We start from the raw sequence: 21,846 nt of genomic DNA, 5'->3' as shown, positions 1-21,846 counted from the left end.
GTTAGAAAATTTTAAAAGGGAAATGGATAGGTTAAAGTTAGATGTAGGGGATCACAGTGAAGTTCGGTGGCGGGAGGAACAAGACTTTTGGTCAGGTGAATACAGGGTTATAATTACAAAATCAAATAGGGGTAATGCAGGAGTAGGTTTAATAATGAATAAAAAAATAGGAGTGCGGGTGAGCTACTACAGACAGGATAGTGAATGCATTGTTGTGGCCCAGATAGACATGAAGCCCATGCCTGCTACAGTAGTTCAAGTTTATATATCAACTAGCTCTGCAGATGATGAAATTGATGAAATGTATAATGAGATAAAAGAAATTATTCAGATAGTGAAGGGAGGCAAAAATTTAATAGTCATTGGTGCCTGGAATTCGATAGTAGGAAAAAGGAGAGAAGGAAACGTGGTAGGAAATGAAAGAGGACGCCACTTGGTAGAAATTTGCACAGAGCAGAACTTAATCATAGCTAACACTTGGTTCAAGACACATGAAAGAAGGTTGTATACATGGAAGAAGCCTGGAGATAGTAGAAGGTATCAGATAGAGTACATAATGGTAAGACAGAGATTTTGGAACCAGGTTTTAAATTGTAAGACATTTCCAGGGACAGATGTGGACTCTGACCACAATTTATTGGTTATGGACTGTAGATTAAAACTGAAGAAACTGCAAAAAGGTGGGAATTTAAGGAGATGGGACCTGTATAAACTGACTAAACCAGAGGTTGGACAGAGTTTCAGGAAGGGCATAAGGGAACAATTGACAGGAATGGGGGAAAGAAATACAGTAGAAGAAGAATGGATAGCTTTGAGGAATGAAGTAGTGAAGGCAGCAGAGGATCAAGTAGGTAAAAAGATGAGGGCTGGTAGAAATCCTTGGGTAACAGAAGAAATATAGAATTTAACTGATGAAAGGAGAAAATATAAAAATGCAGTAAATGAACCAGGCAAAAAGGAGTACAAACGTCTCAAAAATGAGATCGACAGGAAGTGCAAAATAGCTAAGCAGGACAAATGTAAGGATGTAGAGGCATATATCACTAAGGGTAAGATGACATTGTTGACGGGAAAATTAAAGAGACGTTCGTAGAAAAGAGAACTACTTGTATGAATATCAAGAGCTCAGATGGAAACCACGTTCCAAGCAAAGAAGGGAAAGCAAAAAGATGGAAGGATTATATAGAGGGTCTACACAAGGATGATGTACTTGAAGACAATATTATGGAAATTGAAGATGATGTAGATGAAGAGGAAATGGGAGATATGATACTGCGTGAAGGGTATGACAGAGCACTGAAAGACCTAAGTTGAAACAAGGCACCGAGGGTAGACAACATTCCATTAGCACTACGAATTGCCTTGGGAACCCAGGCCTTGGGAGAGCCAGTCCTTACAAATCTCTACCATCTGGTGAGCAACATGTATGAGACAGGTGAAATACCCTCAGACTTCAAGAAGAATATAATAATTCCAATCCCAAAGAAAGCAAGTGTTGACAGATGTGAGAATTACAGAACTATCAGTTTAATAAGTCACGGCTGCAAAATACTAACGTGAATTCTTTACAGGTGAATGGGAAAACTGGTAGAAGCCAACCTCGGGAAAGATCAGTTTGGATTCCATAGAAATAGTGGAACACGTGAGGCAATACTGACCCTATGACTTACCTTAGAAGATAGATTAATGAAAGGCAAACCTATGTTTCTATAATTTGTAAACTTAGTGAAAGCTTTTGACAATGTTGACTGGAATATTCTCTTTCAAATTCTGAAGGTGGCAGGGGTAAAATACAGGGAGCAAAAGGCTATTTACAATTTGTACAGAAACCAGATGGCAGCTATAATAGTCAAGGGACATGAAAGGGAAGCAGTGGTTGGGAAGGGAGTGAAACAGGGTTTCAGCATCTCCCTGATGTTATTCAATCTGTATATTGAGCAAGCAGTAAAGGAAACAAAAGAAAAATTTGGACTAGGTATTAAAATCCATGGAGAAGAAATTAAAACTTTGAGGTTTGCTGATGACATTGTAATTCTGTCAGAGACAGCAAAGGATTTGGAAGAGTAGTTGAACGGAATGGACAGTGTCTTGAAAGGAGGATACAAAATGAACATCAAGAAAAGCAAAACAAGGATAATGAAATGTAGTCGAATTAAGTCAGGTGGTGCTGAGGGAATTAGATTAGGAAATGAGACACTTAAAGTAGTAAAGGAATTTTTGCTATTTGCGGAGCAAAATAACTGAGTATGGTCAAAGTAGAGAGGATATAAAATGTAGACTGGCAATGGCAAGGAAAGCATTTCTGAAGAAGAGAAATTTGTTAACATTGAGTATAGATTTAAGTGTCAGGGAGTCTTTCTGAAAGTATTTGTATGGAGCGTAGCCATGAATAGAAATGAAACATGGACGATAAATAGTTTGGACAAGAAAAGAATAGAATCTTTCAAAATGTGGTGCTACAGAAGAATGCTGAAGATTAGATGGGTAGATCACGTAACTGATGAGGAGGTACTGAATAGAATTGGGGAGAAGAGAAGTTTGTGGCACAACTTGACTAGAAGAAGGGATCATTTGGTAGGTTATGTTCTGAGGCATCAAGGGATCACCAATTTAGTATTGGAGAGCAGTGTGGAGGGTAAAAATCATAGAGGGAGACCAAGAGATGAATACACTAAGCAAATTCAGAAGGATGTAGGTTGCAGTAGGTACTGAGAGATGACGATGCTTGCACAGGATAGAGTAGCATGGAGAGCTGCATCAAACCAGTTTCAGGACTGAAGACCACAACAACAACAACATTTATGATAAACATATTACCCTATATGATGTTAATAGTTTGAATTTAGTAATATCACTGAGCTATAGGCTACTACAATAATGTGATGTACAAAATTTGTAGAAAATTAATGAAATAAAATACATGACAAAAATATTTAACATATCTACACTCTAAATTCCCTAATCAGAAGTATGTCAGACATATTTAGAAATATAATCATTTGTGACAATTTATGCAAGTCTCATTTAATGGATTAGTTACTTTGCAAAGGGTGTCATTTCAAACAAAAAAATTATGGCAACAAAATGATAGTGGTGAAAGTTGGAATCTAGCAAATGCATTAGCTAAGTCTGCAATGGAACATGTAAGTTTTTTCTAAAATTTAACATTAATTACACCTTAAGATTATTAGTTTCAAGAAAATCAGAATAGTTTACTGAAAAGTTTGTGTGCCAGTCTTTGGAATGAGTAGTATCAGTATATCCAAAATTCCCTTTTACCTCATTCAAAATCTGCTTTTTCATGTTGTAGTAATGAATTCTGTTTTTAATAACTTTTAATTAACTTGGATTCTGGGAAAACTATATGTCTTATTGAACTCAGTATATAGAAAATAATTGTTTAAATAATCCATTTAAGTGGGGCAATGTTTGATTAATGTTTTGATAGATTCATATACATAGTACATATGTACCACATAAATACTTGGATGAAAACTGAAAAATGAGTAAAGAAAAAAATATTAATTATTAGCATGAGCATGATCATAGCAGGTGAAGTGGTTTGTGTTTGTTATGTTATGTGGTGAGATAGGGTTGTAGCATAACCTCCACGTTATTTAATCAGTACATTGAGCAGTAATAGAAACCAAGAAGAAATTTAGAAACAGAATTAAAGTTCACAGAGAAGAAATAAGCACTTAATGGGTCACTGACCACACTGTAATTCTGGCAGAGGTGGCAAAGACCTTGGAAAATACATTTAATGAAACTGTCAGTGTATAAAAAAAAGAGGTTATGAGTTGAATAACTACAAAAGAGAAAAAAAGCTTATAGATTGTAGACAAATTATTTCAGGTGATGTCAAGGGAACTGGACTGGGAAATGAGACAGAATGTAGTGGAAAAGTTTTGCTACTTGGGAAGCAAAATAAACATGGTGGCAGCAGTAAACAGGATATAAAATGCAGACTTGTGGTCGAAAGAAAAGGTCTTATGAAAAAGAGAACGACCTTATTGAGAAGTTTCCCACAAAAAGTTCTTCAGTGCCATCAATTACTTAACCTGTCTTATTTCCTTCTAAGAGTTGATGTTGCTGCTGTTGCTGTAGAAAACATGAATAAACAGAAGTCCTGGTGTAACAAACACTGACCAAACGGGTAGTATTGCCCACATTAATTTGTGTCACATGTAGTTTTGAGTTCCTGTCTTGTTTATTTCATGGTACAACTGTAAAAATTTGGCACTTTAGAATTGGTTACATATTTACTAAACTGATCGGCATCAGTGCCACATTGCTACTTCAATTACGACTGGGCTTGCAACTGGGGTTCCATAGGAGAATTATACGAGGGTCATACACAAAGTAAGTTCCATTTGGTTATATAAAACAAACATACAGAAACAATATTTATAGTAGAAAATCTACAACTGTTAACTACTTTTCTGCATAGCTTCTGAAATTTTGTAGGCACTTGTCATAGCATGGCACAAGTTTCTGTATGCCTTCTTCATTTAAGGTTGCCGCCTTTTACTCAACCATATGGTAACATGTTCTTTCAGCTCGTCATTGTCATTGAAGTGTTGACCACCAAGGACAGATTTTAGGCGTAAGAAGAGATGAAAGACACTAGGAGCGAGGTCCAGGCTGTATAGAGGAATGGAGGATGATAACAAGTCCCAGTGAAATTGTGAAATTCTCATAAGAGTTGTTTGGTCACATTCGCCGTGTGAGTTTAGGCATTATCTTGGATGGGCGGAGGGTGGGGGGAGGGGGGGGGGGGTTGGACAGATCTTGTTCCGTATTGCTTGGCACAATTTCTTAATGGTCTTGCAATAACCATGTGCATTGATTGTTTGACCTCATGGTAAGAAATCAATCAGCAAAATGACTTTTCTATCCCAAAAACGGTGCACATGACTTTTTGAGGTGTCAAGATTTGCTTAGGCAAGGATGAAGTGTGCCTCCATTCCATTAATTGCCATTTTGTACAGGGTTGTCATATGAATCCCAGGTTTCATCCTCCGTGACTATCCGAGAAAGAAAACCATCACCTTCATCATTGTAGCCTGTCAAAAACTGAAGCACACAGCCCATCCATTGTTTTTTGTGATGCTCAATAAGAATTTTGGGAACCCAGCCTGAGCAAAGTTTTCGAAATTTCAGTTTTTCAGTAACAATTTCATGAATTAGTGATCATGAGATTTGCAGAACTTCCATAGCAAGGGCACTCACAAGGGAACCTCCCCATTGCACCCCGCTCAGATTTAGTTATAAGTTGGCACAGTGGATATGCCTTGAAAAACTGAACACAGATCAATCAAGAAAACAGGAAGAAGTTGTGTAGAACTATGAAAAAAATAAGTAAAATGTACAAACTGGGTAGTCCATGCGCAAGATAGGCAACATCAAGGATAGTGTGAGCTCAGGAGCGCCGTTGTCCCGTGGTTGAGCAAACTTTAATTTGTGACCAAGTAAATAATTACTAAATTTCATACATCTCCAAACTGTGACTAGAAGTTCCTTTTCTGTGATCTTATAATTCTTTTCATGTTTGTCATTGTTCTATGAGAAAATCATTTGAATGATGTTCTGTGCAGTACGCGCCACTGTCATCTCCCATCACACACCACCATTTTTATATTTTGTCTATATATCCTGTATGTATTCTGCTATGTGAGTTATGTACCAATACTGTCATCTCTCATCATATACCATCTTAACATAATTTTTCAAATTGACTTGTCCTATATCATGATGTGCTTTGCTGTACAAATTATATGATCTACAGGACCAATAATAAATTAAACCAAATTACCACATTAACTCTTTTTCTTGAAATAAATGCACAGCTAATCCTGTTGTGATGAAGCAAGCTGGGATATTTTTACTTCCTCTCTTGTTTTGACATTTGCCTCCTTGAAATTCGTTTTTTCGCTTTTAAGTAATTACCTTTAACATATGCGAGTATAATCTGCATTTTCATAAAAGAAAAAGGTTGACCCTCAGTTTTAAAGAATATAACGCCAGATCTAATTTTGTGCTTAATTTTATGTATGTAATGTATTTTCTAGTTAATTTTTTCTATTACTTGTTAGTATCTTTTGTTATAATGTAAAATCAATAATTGTTTCATAACTTAAATTCTATTGTTGATGTATAAACAAATATAAATTCTGTACTAATTGTAAACATTTGGAGGAACAACAAATAGTATTCTTAAAGTATCTATTTGGCTCTATTTGAAAACATGTTAGCAAAGCCAGCCCTTAATCAATTCTAAAGCAATTAACTGTTATGTCAAAAGTATTGTTTGCATAGCAATATTTATTAATTTCATGGTTTAAACAAATAATTCAGCCTAATGCTTCTAGTGGGAGAAACTGTTAAAAAGAAGGAAGTTTTCGATGTATTCAGTTGACTTAATGAGTTAAGTTTTAATTGTAATTTCTGTAAATTCAACATTGGACAATGTGTAGTTTCAGTACCTATTATTGTGAGGATATATAAGGGTCCAGTTTTTGGTCATGAGACAGTCAGTGAATGGCTGAGTTTCAGACGAGAAACCTGTGTTGGTTAGATTAAGAACAATGCATCAACTTAACTGTGAAATAAGTGTAACACAATTAGGCCATGAGTTAAAACAATGACAAAGTCTGTTTCTATATGTACCTTTTTATTCTTCAAGACATATGAACTATGTGGTTAGCCTTTTACTGCTCATAGATATTCAACAGTAAACTATTGTAGCAGAATGTGGATGGTTGCCTCAAACCTATTAATGAGACTTACTGAAAGTTAAACAATAGTGCACTGGCCATATAACAATGTATTATTGGGGAGGTTGTGAACAGTTTATTTTTTTTTATTTACGCGTCAAGTTCCATAGGACCAAATTGAGGAGCAATCTCCAAGGTCATGGAACGTGTCAGAAATTACGACATAAAAGTAATAACAGATAAAAATTAATGTTCATGAACCTGAAAAAAGTCAGCCCATAGGTTTAAGTAAGCGCTATCAGCAGTACAATAAGAATTAGCTTAATTTTTAAATGAACTCCTTGACAGAACAGAAGGAGTGACCCATGAGGTAACTCTTCAGTTTCGATTTGAAAGCCCATGGATTACTGCTACGATTTTTGAATTTGAGTGGCAGCTTATTGAAAATGGATGCAGCAGCATACTGCACACCTTTTTGCAAAAGAGTTAAGGAAGTCCGAACCAAATGCAGGTTTGATTTCTGCCGAGTATTAACCGAGTGAAAGCTGCTTATTCTTGGGAATAAACTAATATTGATAACAAGAAATGACAATGAGGAATATACATATTGAGAGGCCAATGTCAAAATAACCAGACTCTTGAACAGAGGTCGAGAAGATGTTCATGAACTCACGCCACTTATTGCCTGAACTGCCCGTTTCTGAGCCAAAAATATCCTTGTAGAATGGGAAGAGTTGTCCCAAAATATAATACCATACAACATAAGTGAATGAAAATAAGCAAAGTAGACTAATTTTCGTGTCAAAGTATCACTCACTTTTGATACAGTTTGAATATAAAAATGGCATTATTAAGTCTTTGAACAAGATCCTGAATGTGGGCTTTCCACAACAGCTTACTTTCTATCTGAACACCAAGAAATTTGAACTGTTCAGTTTCACTGATCATATGCCCGTTCTGTGAAATTAAAACGTCAGGTTTTGTTGAATTGTGTGTTAGAAACTGTAAAAACTGAATCTTACTGTGATTTAATGTTCGTTTATTTTCTACAAGTCATGAACTGAGGTCATGTACTGCACTATTTGAAACCGAGTCAATGTTGCACACAACATCCTTTACTACCAAGCTAGTGTCATCAGCAAACAGAAATATTTTAGAGTTATCCGTAATACTAGAGGGCATATCATTTATATAAATAAGGAACAGGAGCAGCCCCAACACTGATCCCTGCCCCCCCCCCCCCCCCCCCCCATTTGACAGTACCCCACTCAGATCCCACATCACAGCCATTGTCAACATTGTGAATAAAGATCTTTTGCTTGCTGTTGCTAAAGTAACAGGTGAACCAATTGTGAGCTACTCCCCATATTCTGTAATGGTCCAACTTCTGGAGCAATATTTTGTGATCAATACAATCAAATTCATGTTATTCAGACAGGGTTCGTCTAATGCTTTGGTTCCCTATTCAACATATAATCATCAGCTAAACCTATAATAACACTACTAATTTTGCTCTACATTGAACTATCGCCTTTAATCTCCACATAAATCACTCCATCTAACTCATCACAGAGCAAAGCTTCATCAATATCATCATTGTCATCAGGAAAATCTCTGAAATTTATCACAAAATGCATCAGTAAGTACATCATTTTCTTTTACACAGACATCGTCATTAGCATCCATATCACCAGCTACTTCAGCAATCCTGACAGTACCATCATTAATAGCATCATCATTATCAGAACTCATATCATTATTCATAGCATTGTCATTTAAGCACCTCCCTGCTTGAAACTTCCTGGCAGATTAAAACTGTGTGCCCGACCGAGACTCGAACTCAGGATCTTTGTCTTTCGCGGGCAAGTGCTCTACCATCTGAGCTACTGAAGCACGACTCACGCCCCGTACTCACAGCTTTACTTCTGCCAGTATCTCGTCTCCTACCTTCCAAACTTTACAGAAGCTCTTCTGCGAACCTTGCAGAACTAGCACTCCTGAAAGAAAGGATACTGCGGAGACATGGCTTAGCCACAGCCTGGGGGATGTTTCCAGAATGAGATTTTTCACTCTGCAGTGGAGTGTGCGCTGATATGAAACTTCCTGGCAGATTAAAACTGTGTGCCCGACCGAGACTCGAACTCGGGACCTTTGCCTTTCGCGGGCAAGTGCTCTACCATCTGAGCTACCAAAGCACAACTCACGCCCAGTACTCACAGCTTTACTTCTACCAGTATCTCGTCTCCTACCTTCCAAACAGAGTGAAAATCTCATTCTGGAAACATCCCCCAGGCTGTGGCTAAGCCTGTCTTCGCAGTATCCTTTCTTTCAGGAGTGCTAGTTCTGCAAGGTTCACAGAAGAGCTTCTGTAAAATTTGGAAGGTAGGAGACGAGATACTGGCAGAAGTAAAGCTGTGAGTACTGGACGTGAGTCGTGCTTCGGTAGCTCAGATGGTAGAGCACTTGCCCGCGAAAGGCAAAGGTCCCGAGTTCGAGTCTCGGTCGGGCACACAGTTTTAATCTGCCAGGAAGTTTCATATCAGCGCACACTCCACTGCAGAGTGAAAATCTCATTCTGGAAACATCCCCCAGGCTGTGGCTAAGCCATGTCTCTGCAGTATCCTTTCTTTCAGGAGTGCTAGTTCTCCAAGGTTCGCAGAAGAGCTTCTGTAAAGTTTGGAAGGTAGGAGACGAGATACTGGCAGAAGTAAAGCTGTGAGTACCGGGCGTGAGTCGTGTTTCGGTAGCTCAGATGGTAGAGTACTTGCCCGCGAAAGGCAAAGGTCCCGAGTTCGAGTCTCGGTCGGGCACACAGTTTTAATCTGCCAGGAAATTTCATATCAGCGCACACTCTGCTGCAGAGTGAAAATCTCATTCTGGAAACATTCCCCAGGCTGTGGCTAAGCCATGTCTCCGCAGTATCCTTTCTTTCAGGAGTGCTAGTTCTGCAAGGTTCGCAGGAGAGCTTCTGTACAGTTTGGAAGGTAGGAGACGAGGTACTGGCAGAAGTAAAGCTGTGAGTACCGGGCGTGAGTCATGCTTCGGTAGCTCAGATGGTAGAGCACTTGCCCGTGAAAGGCAAAAGTCCCGAGTTCGAGTCTCGGTCGGGCACACAGTTTTAATCTGCCAGGAAGTTTCATATCAGCGCACACTCCGCTGCAGAGTGAAAATCTCATTCTGGACCTCCCTGCTTACTCTTCACTCTCCCCAAGCACATGACTCTTTGCCTCTACTCACCAACAGGTCCACTCAGCATTTGTGCATCAGAAAATTTATTCTTTAATCTCACACTGCCAACTCATCATAATTCACATTATTATTAACATTAATGACTACTTCATTTCTGTTTCTTGATTCGCCAAACAAATTTGTCACAATATCACTAGTAAGATATATATTTTAGGTTTCCTCTTGCTATTCTCTTCTTGTTTCATAACTTCTAGAATATCCCCCCAGAATTCTCTACTAAATTCTATGCTATTCACTTCATGTAGTTTACTGGTGGCTCCACTCTGGTTTGTCCTAAAATTATTGTTTGCCTGATTATGCTATCTACCATTTCTTGCCTCAGATTAACAGGCCACCTGTGAGTCAAAACTTGGTTTCTCTGACTTCCTCTATTTTCAAAGTTCCTATTGCCATAGTTCCTATGATTACCATTTCCCCTTTGCCTGTTTCTTTGTTCATCACCTCTCTCTTAATCCCTACACCTATCATTGCAGTGATTATCCCTCCTCTTACTATTATATTTATCTTGATAATTGTTTCTATCATCCCTCCTCCTATCTCTATCTGCATGATCACGATTGGAAAAATCCCATTCCTAAGAAAATGATTTTCCCCCTGTCTCTCCCTGTGTTTATCATTTTTCTCCCAAGCCATATCCAGTTTATCTACATATCTTAAAAAGTCTTCTACTGAATAATCTGAGCCATACACCAGTCCCCACTGAGCTTTATGGCTAATCACATTATAAGGGTGTCAGTTTGAATGTTTTAAACTGTTCGGCACAAAAGGTTTCCATTCTGTAATTACCATCTTTAAAAAAAGATCCATTTAAAAACTCTGACTTAATTCTACATTGCTTAGTTTCTGACCAAAATTTGCTGACGAATTATCTTTCAAATGCTACAAAACTCATATCTGGATTATTTATGTAGTTTTCCCATGACAGTTTCTCACCATATAAAAACGTTTTTACAAATTTGATTTTCAAGTTATATGTTATATGGGTGGAAAAATTGTCTTTGCATTGACTCGTCTATGTTGCCCATGATATGCCTCACCATCCAAAAACTTTTTTACAAATTTGATTTTCAAGTTATCTGACATGTAGGTGGAAAAATCGTCTTTGCATTGAGAGATGGAATCTACCAGATGGATTTTATTATCACTTGGAAAATTTTTGATACTAATATTACTCCAAATACTATTATTGTAAAAATTTCTAGCTACAATACTCTCTCCAACTCACCTACTTTAGATTTTATTTTTTTAACGCTGGTAACACATGCATCAATGCAACTTTTAATGTTGGGAAGATTGTCATTAAAAATTTTAGTTATTTCTAGTACCAAAATTTTTATCATTACTTTCCGTTTCATGAACTAGGGATTTTTCTAACCTTTTTGTCCTAAGCTCCACTCCCTCGATCCTGTTACTGATTTTGTGACTTTCATTTCTGAAAACTTCTTTTAAACTAACCTTATTATTCTCAAACAATGGAAAATCCAGGATGGACTGTGAAAAGGAAAGTTGGTAGTGTGGGCTCAGTTGCTTGAGAGACTGCAGTCATGTGTGTGAATTGTGTGTGTGTGTGTGTGTTTGTGTGTGTGTGTGTGTGTGTGTGTGTGTGTTTGATGTCTAATTGCGATGAAGGCCTCACTGCTCGAAAGCTATTATTTGTGACAGTCTTTTTGTTGTGCCTATCTGTGGCTCAGCATCTCCACTATATGTTGAGTAGCAACTTTCCTTTCCACAATATTGTTACATATTATTCTCAAGCTTTTCTGTTTTTTTTTTCTAATATTCACCTAACTTTGATTTTAGTTTTAGTTAAGTCTTTTTTGACTACCGTCATAACTTCTCCTTGCTTCTTCACATAATTTTCTAGCTTATCACAACTTTCCTTGAATTGTTTACTCAGTTTTTCTGATATATCTTGTATTAAACTTGCTAATCTCTCAAACAAACAATTGCTACTACTACTGTCCATGACTTCTCTCTCATCAAAGCCAAGTAAAGATGTACAGACACAACTCACTCCATGACCAACTGCTCCTTCTTAGACTTTACACTACTGTGACTCTACTCATTATTCTGCTCATCTCCCTCCTCCTTTCATCAACATTTTCTACACTTACATCTCCCATACTTCCCAAATATTTAAGTAATCAGAAATCTATAAAATTTAAAAGAAGTAAAATTGCAACAAAAAGTTCTTCACACAACGTACACTCACTATCACTTTGAAGAAAAGTAGGAACAGTTGTTAAAATACCTTACTGCAGATGATGATGTAGCTGCTGGCTCAGTTGTATGATGTTGTAGTTTGCTGCACTCATGGTTGAATTTGTGCATCATATTTTTGTCCAAATAGTTTTTCTTCTTTGTTAATTGTCTCCATTGTCCAAATTTTGTTTCAAATATAGATTGTCCAAAACATTTCATCAAAATATACCTGAAATTTCTAAACTATGTTAGCACTCCAGTCAAAAATTTACATTGATTCCAGCTCCTCTGCCAGATGAGAAGTTTCCCCATAAAAAGTTCTTCAGCTGGAACAAAATATTTAACCTGTTTACAAACTAAAGTTCTGGTTTAACAAACACCAACCAAGTGTGCCACATGTAGTTTTGAATTACTGTCATGTTTATTTCATAATACAGCTGTACAAATTTGGCACAGTGTGTGCCTTTTCGAATCGATTACACGTTTACTAAACCGATCTGCACAGGTGTTGCATTGATACTACAAGTTAAATTAGGTACACAATGGGTGTTCCACATGGGCATTACATATATTCTTCTACATTGACATGATTATTAAAAAATAAAATTAAAGAATTCCATGAATTTTGATTGATAACAGTATATTAAATAACAATGAATAAATCATAAAGTACAATGACATTACATACCATATGAATTTAGATACAGAGTAGTGTCATTCACAGTGGAAATAGATGCATTAATATAATAATACATATTACATTTCAGTGAATTATTCATAAAATATAGAACATAAATTCTTCCTAGAATGTTTCCTATCTTTAATAAAAATGTGCTTCATATTAGTGAAACAATCTGTTCAAATTTGAGTCTGGAAGATAGAATATGTTTTTTAATTATATAGCTATACAGGTATTGCAACGGAATTCTGTTCTTTGTTTTTTGAACCACATTAGTTTTAAACCCTGTATCATCAGTAATGATTATAACTGAATTTCACTGATTTTAATTACTTTCAAAGCAGCTCTGTTTTAACCCTCAAGTGAGTGTGCCTGTGTATAAAGTACTCTAGTCAGAAATATAATTTTGTGCAGTTTCACTGTCGCTGTATAACTGCAAGCTGGTAGCTATACCTTCATTATTGCTTCAGTTAATACATTCTGTATATGTGCACAAAATGCACCACATGCCCACTAATTTTATAAAAAATGGCTCACCCAGTTGATGTTTAAAAGCGTTGTTAACAACAATGATGGTAGCAGAATTATAGCAACAATAAGAGAATACAATGTTTTTAAACATTCCTATCAATTACAGTGTCTACTTGAGGTATAATGAATACCTTGTGTAGCTTTATTTCATGATCACAGTCCCAAAGTATAGTACAAGTGATATTGCCCATATCTGGCTATGTTTAGGGTTGTTGTTGATGTGCTGTTATCTTTTCAATTAAATAATGTGAATGAGAAATTGCTTGTTACAAATGTTAAAGAGACAGCAAGGTCCTAGCTGTTACAGTTCAGTATGTTATGAAAAGGACACATTGCTAATCAGCATAAAGATGACACTTTGAGCATGATGAAAAGACTGTTAAAAATAAGCTTTTAGCCCAAGCCTTCTACAGGAAAGAGAAATGCACATACATTCACACACACAAGCACACCTCACATACACATGACAACTACCTCTGGCCACTCCAGCAGATAGTCTGGATGGAATGGCTGGAGGTAGCAGTAATGTGTGTGAGGTGCACGTGCTTGTGTGATTACTCAGTGTATCATCTTTATGTTGAATAACAATTTATACTTTGCATAGTATTGTTGACATTCCAACATGGAATTTCCATTGTTAGAAATACTAGATGTTTACATCTTTCAAAAATTTAAGTGTTAAGACGTATTTTCTGAAACTATTTGTGTGGTGTATAGTATTATACTGAACTCAAATGTGGATAATATGTGGTACAGAAATTTTTGAAGACTTGTCTACAAAGAATGCTGGGGATTAGATGCATAGAGCAGGTAAATAATGAAAAGGCTCTGAAACAGACTGGAGAGAAAAGAAATTTATGGCATAATTTTATTACAGGAAGAGACAAATTGAGAAGACACATCCTGTGACTTCAGGTAATAGTTAATTTGGAAAGAACTGTAAGTGGCAAAAATCCTAGATGGATGCCAAGGCTTAACTGCAGCAATTATGTTCGGATGAATGTAGTTGTAGAACTTAAGTAGAGATGAATAGAGCTGTTTGGGTTAGTGGAGCTTGGAGATCTGCATAAAACCAGTTTTCCAGATCATATTATTATATCCAAAATTTCATATAAGTAACTGTAGCATTAACTGATGCTGAAATTTGTAAATCACTTTTGTTCCTCCACATATTTGGACAAAAGTGTAAAGCTGCATGCTTGTGTCCATGTACTGTATATGATTACATCAGTCTCTTGGACTAATTTTACTCTTACATCTGTAAAACACACCCCATCATTGTTTCTACAGAGTATTTTTGTTTTCAGTTTTATGTTCATTCTGAAATTTAGCTTACAAATTTTAATACTATTTTTTGTTTTCTTTCAATAGACTCTGTTAATATCATAGTATTTTCTAACATTTGTGTCATTCACAAACCTCTCAAATTGAATAAACATCAAATTAAATAAGTAAAATTCCATTCTTAAGGTGTATGGTGAAAGAGAGAACACTGAGAATGTCACAAAGGCTAAAATATTTGGACTTGATGAATGTGATGTGGATCATAGACATTGTCAACAGACATTGTCTACTGGACGAACATATCGCTGCGGGGCTCTTTCTGCAGCCAAACAGGAGCCTCAAACAGCTCCTGTAAAACTTGCTGTTGCTGGTTTTGATCTTCACTGTGTAATGAAGGGGAAGACAATTGATAGTGCAGGTGCTCTTTTGACTCCTGCAAGTTCTAAGCATTATTACCCAGTATCAGCAGGTGAGATCACATCCACAATTTGTTACATACTTTTCTATTTTTGGCACTTACTGCTCATGTATTTTCTTCCCTGTAATAATTGCTCACATGTCAAAATATTTCTGTAATGACTAAAAGTATTTTTTTCAAGCTGCAAATATTGTATTCAGTTTTTTCAGGTTTTTCCATTCTCCTCACAAATGAATGTGAATGTACAGGCAAAGCTGAAAACTCTGCAAGGTTAGTTACCAAACAGATTAAAAAAAAGTCTACAAAATTAAACTGCTATCAAATAAAGCTATCATATATTTTTGCTTACCACACAGTAGATAACATAAACAATTATATACCCTGCTATCCCTCCCCCTCTCCACCCCATCCTCCTCCATACTCACACCCAGTTGCCTCTCCCATCACTCACTGCTGCAGCTGCTCACAGTGTGGCTTCAGATGTCAGAGGCTGCAGTCACGTATGTGTGAGTTGCATTTGCTTCAGGTGTGTGTGTGTGTTTGTCATCAGTTTTTGACAAAGCCCTTGTTGGCCAAAAGCTTATTTTGTGACAGCCTTTTTGTTGTGCCTATCTGCGACTCAGCATCTCCACCATATGGAGAGCAGGAACTATCATTTTCATGACAGTGAAAAAATAATATAAACTTATACAAAGTCTAGCTTTTGTAACAAGAGGATTATCATCTGAATAAAGAAGGGAGTCAATGGAAGCAGTATTACTTGAAGATTCAAATTGTGCACTTCACAATTACTCAGACAGATCTTTGCCTTTTACTACCAATACCCCATCATGTCAGGTTATGAGACATATCCAGATAGCTCAAGTGATATCACACTGTGTGTGAATGGCACAGGTCCCAGCTTAGCTTCCAATCTGGAACATACACAGCTATCCAATAAAAAAGCAACACCAGAAAGGATGTTTGTCGTTTCTGGCACAGAGCGCCCTATGTTTGACTCTGACCTCTTTGAACTCTTTTTGTTCTATGTCTCTTGGCACACAACTTGTTTACTTCCATGTTTGTTCTTCTTGCCTCAGTGTCTAATAAAATCATTTATGGTATTTAAATCCAGCCTTCTGTGACAACCCACAGTGTTTAGGACGGGTGGTAGGGACAGAGCATTGAGTGACATTATACTGAGTGCACTATCCGAAAATTACCTCGAGCAATTAAACAGAGAACTGACTCGTGGAGATAACATCTTGGACCTACTGATAACAAACAGACCCGAACTTTTTGACTCTGTAAGTGCAGAACAGGGAATCAGTTATCATAAGTCCATTGCAACATCCCTGAATATGGAAGTTAATAGGAATATAAAAAAAGGGAGGAAGGTTTATCTGTTTAGCAAGAGTAATAGAAGGCAGATTTCAGACTACCTAACAGGTCAAAACGAAAATTTCTGTTCCGACACTGACAATGTTGAGTGTTTATGGAAAAAGTTCAAGGCAATCGTAAAATGCGTTTTAGACAGGTACGTGTCGAGTAAAACTGTGAGGGACGGGAAAAACCCACCGTGGTTCAACAACAAAGTTAGGAAACTACTGCGAAAGCAAAGAGAGCTTCACTCCAAGTTTAAATGCAGCCAAAACCTCTCAGACAAACAGAAGCTAAACGATGTCAAAGTTAGCGTAAGGAGGGCTATGCGTGAAGCGTTCAGTGAATTCGAAAGTAAAATTCTATGTACCGACTTGACAGAAAATCCTAGGAAGTTCTGGTCTTACGTTAAATCAGTAAGTGGCTCAAAACAGCATATCCAGACACTCCGGGATGATGATGGCATTGAAACAGAGGATGACACGCATAAAGCTGAAATACTAAACACCTTTTTCCAAAGCTGTTTCACAGAGGAAGACTGCACTGCAGTTCCTTCTCTAAATCCTCACACAAATGAAAAAATGGCTGACATCGAAATAAGTGTCCAAGGAATAGAAAAGCAACTGGAATCACTCCTCACACAAATGAAAAAATGGCTGACATCGAAATAAGTGTCCAAGGAATAGAAAAGCAACTGGAATCACTCAACAGATGAAAGTGCACTGGACCTGATGGGATACCAATTCAATTCTACACAGAGTACGCGAAAGAACTTGCCCCCCTTCTAACAGCCGTGTACCACAAGTCTCTAGAGGAATGGAAGGTTCCAAATGATTGGAAAAGAGCACAGGTAGTCCCAGTCTTCAAGAAGGGTCGTCAAGCAGATGCGCAAAACTATAGACCTACATCTCTGACGTCGATCTGTTGTAGAATTTTAGAACATGTTTTTTGCTCACGTATCATGTCGTTTTTGGAAACCCAGAATCTACTCTGTAGGAATCAACATGGATTCCAGAAACAGCGATCGTGTGAGACCCAACTCGCTTTATTTGTTCATGAGACCCAGAAAATATTAGATACAGGCTCCCACGTAGATGCTATTTTCCTTGACTTCCAGAAGGCATTTGATACAGTTCCACACTGTCGCCTGATAAACAGAGTAAGAGCCTACAGAATATCAGACCAGCTGTATGGCTGGATTGAAGAGTTTTTAGCAAACAGAACACAGCATGTTGTTATCAATGGAGAGACGTCTACAGATGTTAAGGTAACCTCTGGCGTGCCACAGGGGAGTGTTATGGGACCATTGCTTTTCACAATATATATAAATGACCTAGTAGATAGTGTCGTAATTCCATGCAGCTTTTCGCGGATGATGCTGTAGTATACAGAGAAGTTGCAGCATTACAAAATTGTAGCAAAATGCAGGAAGATCTGCAGCAGATAGGCACTTTGTGCAGAGAGTGGCAACTGACCCTTAACATAGATAAATGCAATGTATTGCAAATACATAGAAAGAAGGATCCTTTATTGTATGATTATATGATAGCGGAACAAACACTGGTAGCAGTTACTTCTGTAAAATATCAGGGAGTATGCATGTGGAACGATTTGAAGTGGAATGATCACATAAAATTAATTGTTGGTAAGGTGGGTACCAGGTTGAGATTCATCGGGAGAGTCCTTAGAAAATGTAGTCCATCAACAAAGGAGGTGGCTTACAAACCACTCGTTCGACCTATACTTGAGTATTGCTCATCAGTGTGGGATCCATACCAGATTGGGTTGACGGAGGAGATAGAGTAGATCCAAAGAAGAGTGGAGCGTTTCGCCACAGGGTTATTTGGTAACCGTGATAGCGTTATGGAGATGTTTAGCAAACTCAAGTGGCAGACTCTGGAAGAGAGGCGCTCTGCATCGCGGTGTAGCTTGCTCTCCAGGTTTCGAGAGGGTGCGCTTCTGGATGAGGTATCGAATATATTGCTTCCCCCTACTTATACCTTCTGAGGAGATCACAAATGTAAAATTAGAGAGATTCGAGCACGCACAGAGGCTTTCAGACAGTCGTTCTTCCCATGAACCATATGCGACTGGAACAGAAAAGGGTGGCTTGCGGAGCATAAATGTAGATGTAGATGTAGATGGTGACACCCTCATCCTGTGGCCCGTGTTTTGATCATAAGTGATGCCAGTTGTGGTGGGGCAGGGTTTGTCATCGTTTCTCATTCATACACTCTCTCTCATTCATTGTCCACCTACCTCAGTATGGCTTCCTTATGACATCCCTTCACTTTGCAGTAACAGATACTTACTAGGCCATGTAACGCAGTATTGATGAAGCCATGACCTAATACCTACCACACAGAGGCCACATAACCTAAGTTGCAAATCAGTTCCTGTAAGCTCATTTTTTTAACAAATTTCGGGAGGGAGGGGACAGGAGGGGGGGGGGGGGGGTAATGCAGTTTACCTGCAGTAAGCTTTTGGAAATTTTAGTACACTGGTTTTTGTTCTTAAGGAAGCACGTAAATTTGCTCTCAAGTCCAAATTCTATTTTTAGCTGCTCTACTATTCCCATCTCACAGTCTGTACAAAACGTTCTCACATGAAAAAAGCAACCAGAATATCTACCAGTCTGAAGTGATTAATGTTTGATCTGACAGTTACTGATTCACTACTATAGCGAGTTAAAACTTTGGTCATACCATTGGTCTTCAAAGTTAGAAGTGCTCACCCAAGTATTCCATAAAGTACACGGAATATGTGGCGTGGAATTTCACTAAGACCAAAATACCACACGCTCATAACACATCAATTTGTAACTTAAACTGCCTGAGTCACGACACTTCCTAACAGCAATGAATTCAACAGTTCTTCATTTTACAAGTTATTTTCTTGGCGACATTTAGCATGATGTTACACATATGAAGGTTGGCTAACAACACTCTCGATGCTACCCCACTCCATGCCTATCTAACTTTCTGCATGTGGGAACAGCTTGATTCTGATTGGCTAATGGTTTGAATGACCTATCAGAATGATCTTTCTAGATCATTCTTGTGGCAAAACTTGCCTGAGCCAATCACTAATCAGAAAATCATTTATGTTATTCCAATGCCAATTTCTAATATAATAATTAATAAAATATACCAAAGTACAAAATAAGCTTTAAAGTAATTTAGAAACGTATTCCACTTCTGACTACTATTCTGGCTGCTCTCTTACAAAAGCACACATCAACATACGTCATCAGCTTCGTGGTTGCACCACAATTTTCCCACGATTCAATTTCATAAGTTTTTACATAAAATAGTATTAAGCTTTTATGTATGTCCCACAGACATTCTCTCATTCATTCCCATGCATCCACACAACAAAATAATAAGCAAATAATAGTTTTGAATGATTCTTGTACACTATGAAATGCAGAGTAATTTAGCTTTTGAAAAGACAAATTCCAATTAAGTGATTTTATACTCTGAGAACTCTGGTTATGACTTAAGATGATAATAAAAGAAAAACTGCAATTGTTCCTAACTGAGTTTTGAAACATAATGTAAGTAATTTTCTCAATCTCTGGAACTATGAGAGATAAAAGTCTGACATTTTTATAGGATCCTTTTCTTAATAACAAAAGATACTGTACCAAGTTTGAACAAAATCGGTTGATAATTACTGTGGTTTATTTAGATTCGTAGGGGGTATGTATTTACGTTCCTACTAGATGGTACTGGAGACCGTTCTCACAGCCGATCGTGTCAGCTGCGCTGTGAGTCATAGCGAAGACACAATCCTGCAGTCACTGGGCTACATAGCTACATGCTTTACTGCAATGAATCTTACCTTTTAATAACTTGCTACATTATACAGTGACTCAACAGTGGGTGCTATTTTATAACAGCACACCGCAGACTCAACCCAACCGCTCCGCTTCTTTTCAAAGAAATTGACTAAGATTCAGTGTAAGTAGTCAGCTTTTGACCGTAAGCTCTTCACTGTGTATGAGGTGATTACACACTTCTGCAGTGACCTGGAGGGGTGACCTTTCATGGTCTACTCAGATCACATCCCTCTCACAGATGCTATTTGTAACTCAGCTAAAGACCTTCCGCTGAGGCATTTCTGCCATTTGGACTACATCTGCCAGCACATTTCCGATGCATGCTATATCCGTGGTACAGAAAATGTTGTGGCAGACTACCCATCCCACATCTGCATGCTAACTGCACCATTGAATCTGGAAGAGCTGTCCCGACATGAGGCCAAAGACGATGATATACAGCGATTAATTTTGGACAACAAGTCATCGCTCTCTGTCCAACCCCATATCCTACATGGGTCAACAATCCCTGTCCTTTGCAACATCTTTACAGGCACTCCCCACCCCCTGGTCCCCACCACCCTTTGTCATGGGGTCTTTACTGCTTTGCACAACTTGGCTCACCCTGGAACATGAGCCACAATGAGGGTGGTTCCTGAGAGCTTTGTTTGGCCCGGCGTGAAGCACAACTGCCACACTTGGTCCCACGTGTGCATACCATTCCTGTGTAGTAAGGTTGGCAGGCATGCTCATCGTCCATTAGGCAAGTTAGATGTTCCAAGAGGGCGCCTTCGGCACATCCACATCGACATCGTTGGTCCCCTCCCCCATTCTGAGGGGTACAGATACATCTTATCAATCATCGATGACATAACCCACTGGGTTGAGGCAGTCCCTCTTGTTGACATCACAGCTGAGACTGTCGCTTGTTCGTTTTTCTCAGTGTGGATTGCTTGTTTCGGCTGTCCCCTGTCTCCCATGACTGACCAGGGATGACAGTTTGAGTCCATCCTCTTTGCATGACTGTGCGAACTCGTCAGTGCCTCTGCAGTGTTGCTAAATTCCACACCACAGCTTACCTCCTGTAGACCACCTGCAGGCAAACAACCTGGTTAAACAGTGGCATCACACTCTCAAGGCCACAGCGGCTTATGGTCTGAGGCCCTCCCTTGGGTCGTGCTGGGCATTCGCTCAGCACATAAAGAAGACTGGAACACATTGCTCGCTCAGATTCTGTATGGTGAACCCCTCCTCTTTCCAGCAGAGTTCATGGAGGATACACCATTGGCCGATACTATGGATCTTCTGGCTCTGGTTTTACAGGTTTGTGCACATGTCGTATGCCTCTGCACCCCCCCGTGCCACACCCTCACTCCACCCCGCCTGTGTTCGTCCACATTCACATGTGACTTTGTGATGCTGCACAATGACTCTGTGCAAGCAGCCATGCAACCACCTTATTTGGGCCCTCACCAAGTGTTACGTTGGGGTGCAAACACATTTGTAATTCATCTACATGGATGACCACAGTCCCTGTCTGTTAATTGCCTTAAACTGGCATGGTCACCCTCCGACCTGCATTCTGACA

General features: G+C 38.4%; 1 long non-coding RNA gene across 2 annotated transcripts in view; it reads right to left on the bottom strand.

Annotated features, from left to right (window-relative positions):
• Window positions 1–21,846, bottom strand: part of LOC126415177 (uncharacterized) — a 375,032-nt gene that overhangs the window by 27,654 nt on the left and 325,532 nt on the right. The window contains exon 2 of one of the 2 annotated variants that reach the window (XR_007575387.1): window positions 12,217–12,396. The exons of the other annotated variant lie outside the window; for it this stretch is intronic. This is a non-coding gene — a long non-coding RNA (uncharacterized LOC126415177). The remainder of the gene's footprint in view (window positions 1–12,216; window positions 12,397–21,846) is intronic. 2 annotated transcript variants of the gene reach the window in all.

Source organism: Schistocerca serialis, chromosome 1, assembly GCF_023864345.2.
Source record: "Schistocerca serialis cubense isolate TAMUIC-IGC-003099 chromosome 1, iqSchSeri2.2, whole genome shotgun sequence".
Taxonomy (NCBI): Eukaryota; Metazoa; Arthropoda; class Insecta; order Orthoptera; family Acrididae; genus Schistocerca; species Schistocerca serialis.
The sequence above is the reverse complement of the archived record's forward strand: the minus strand, read 5'-3'. Positions and strand labels throughout refer to the sequence as shown.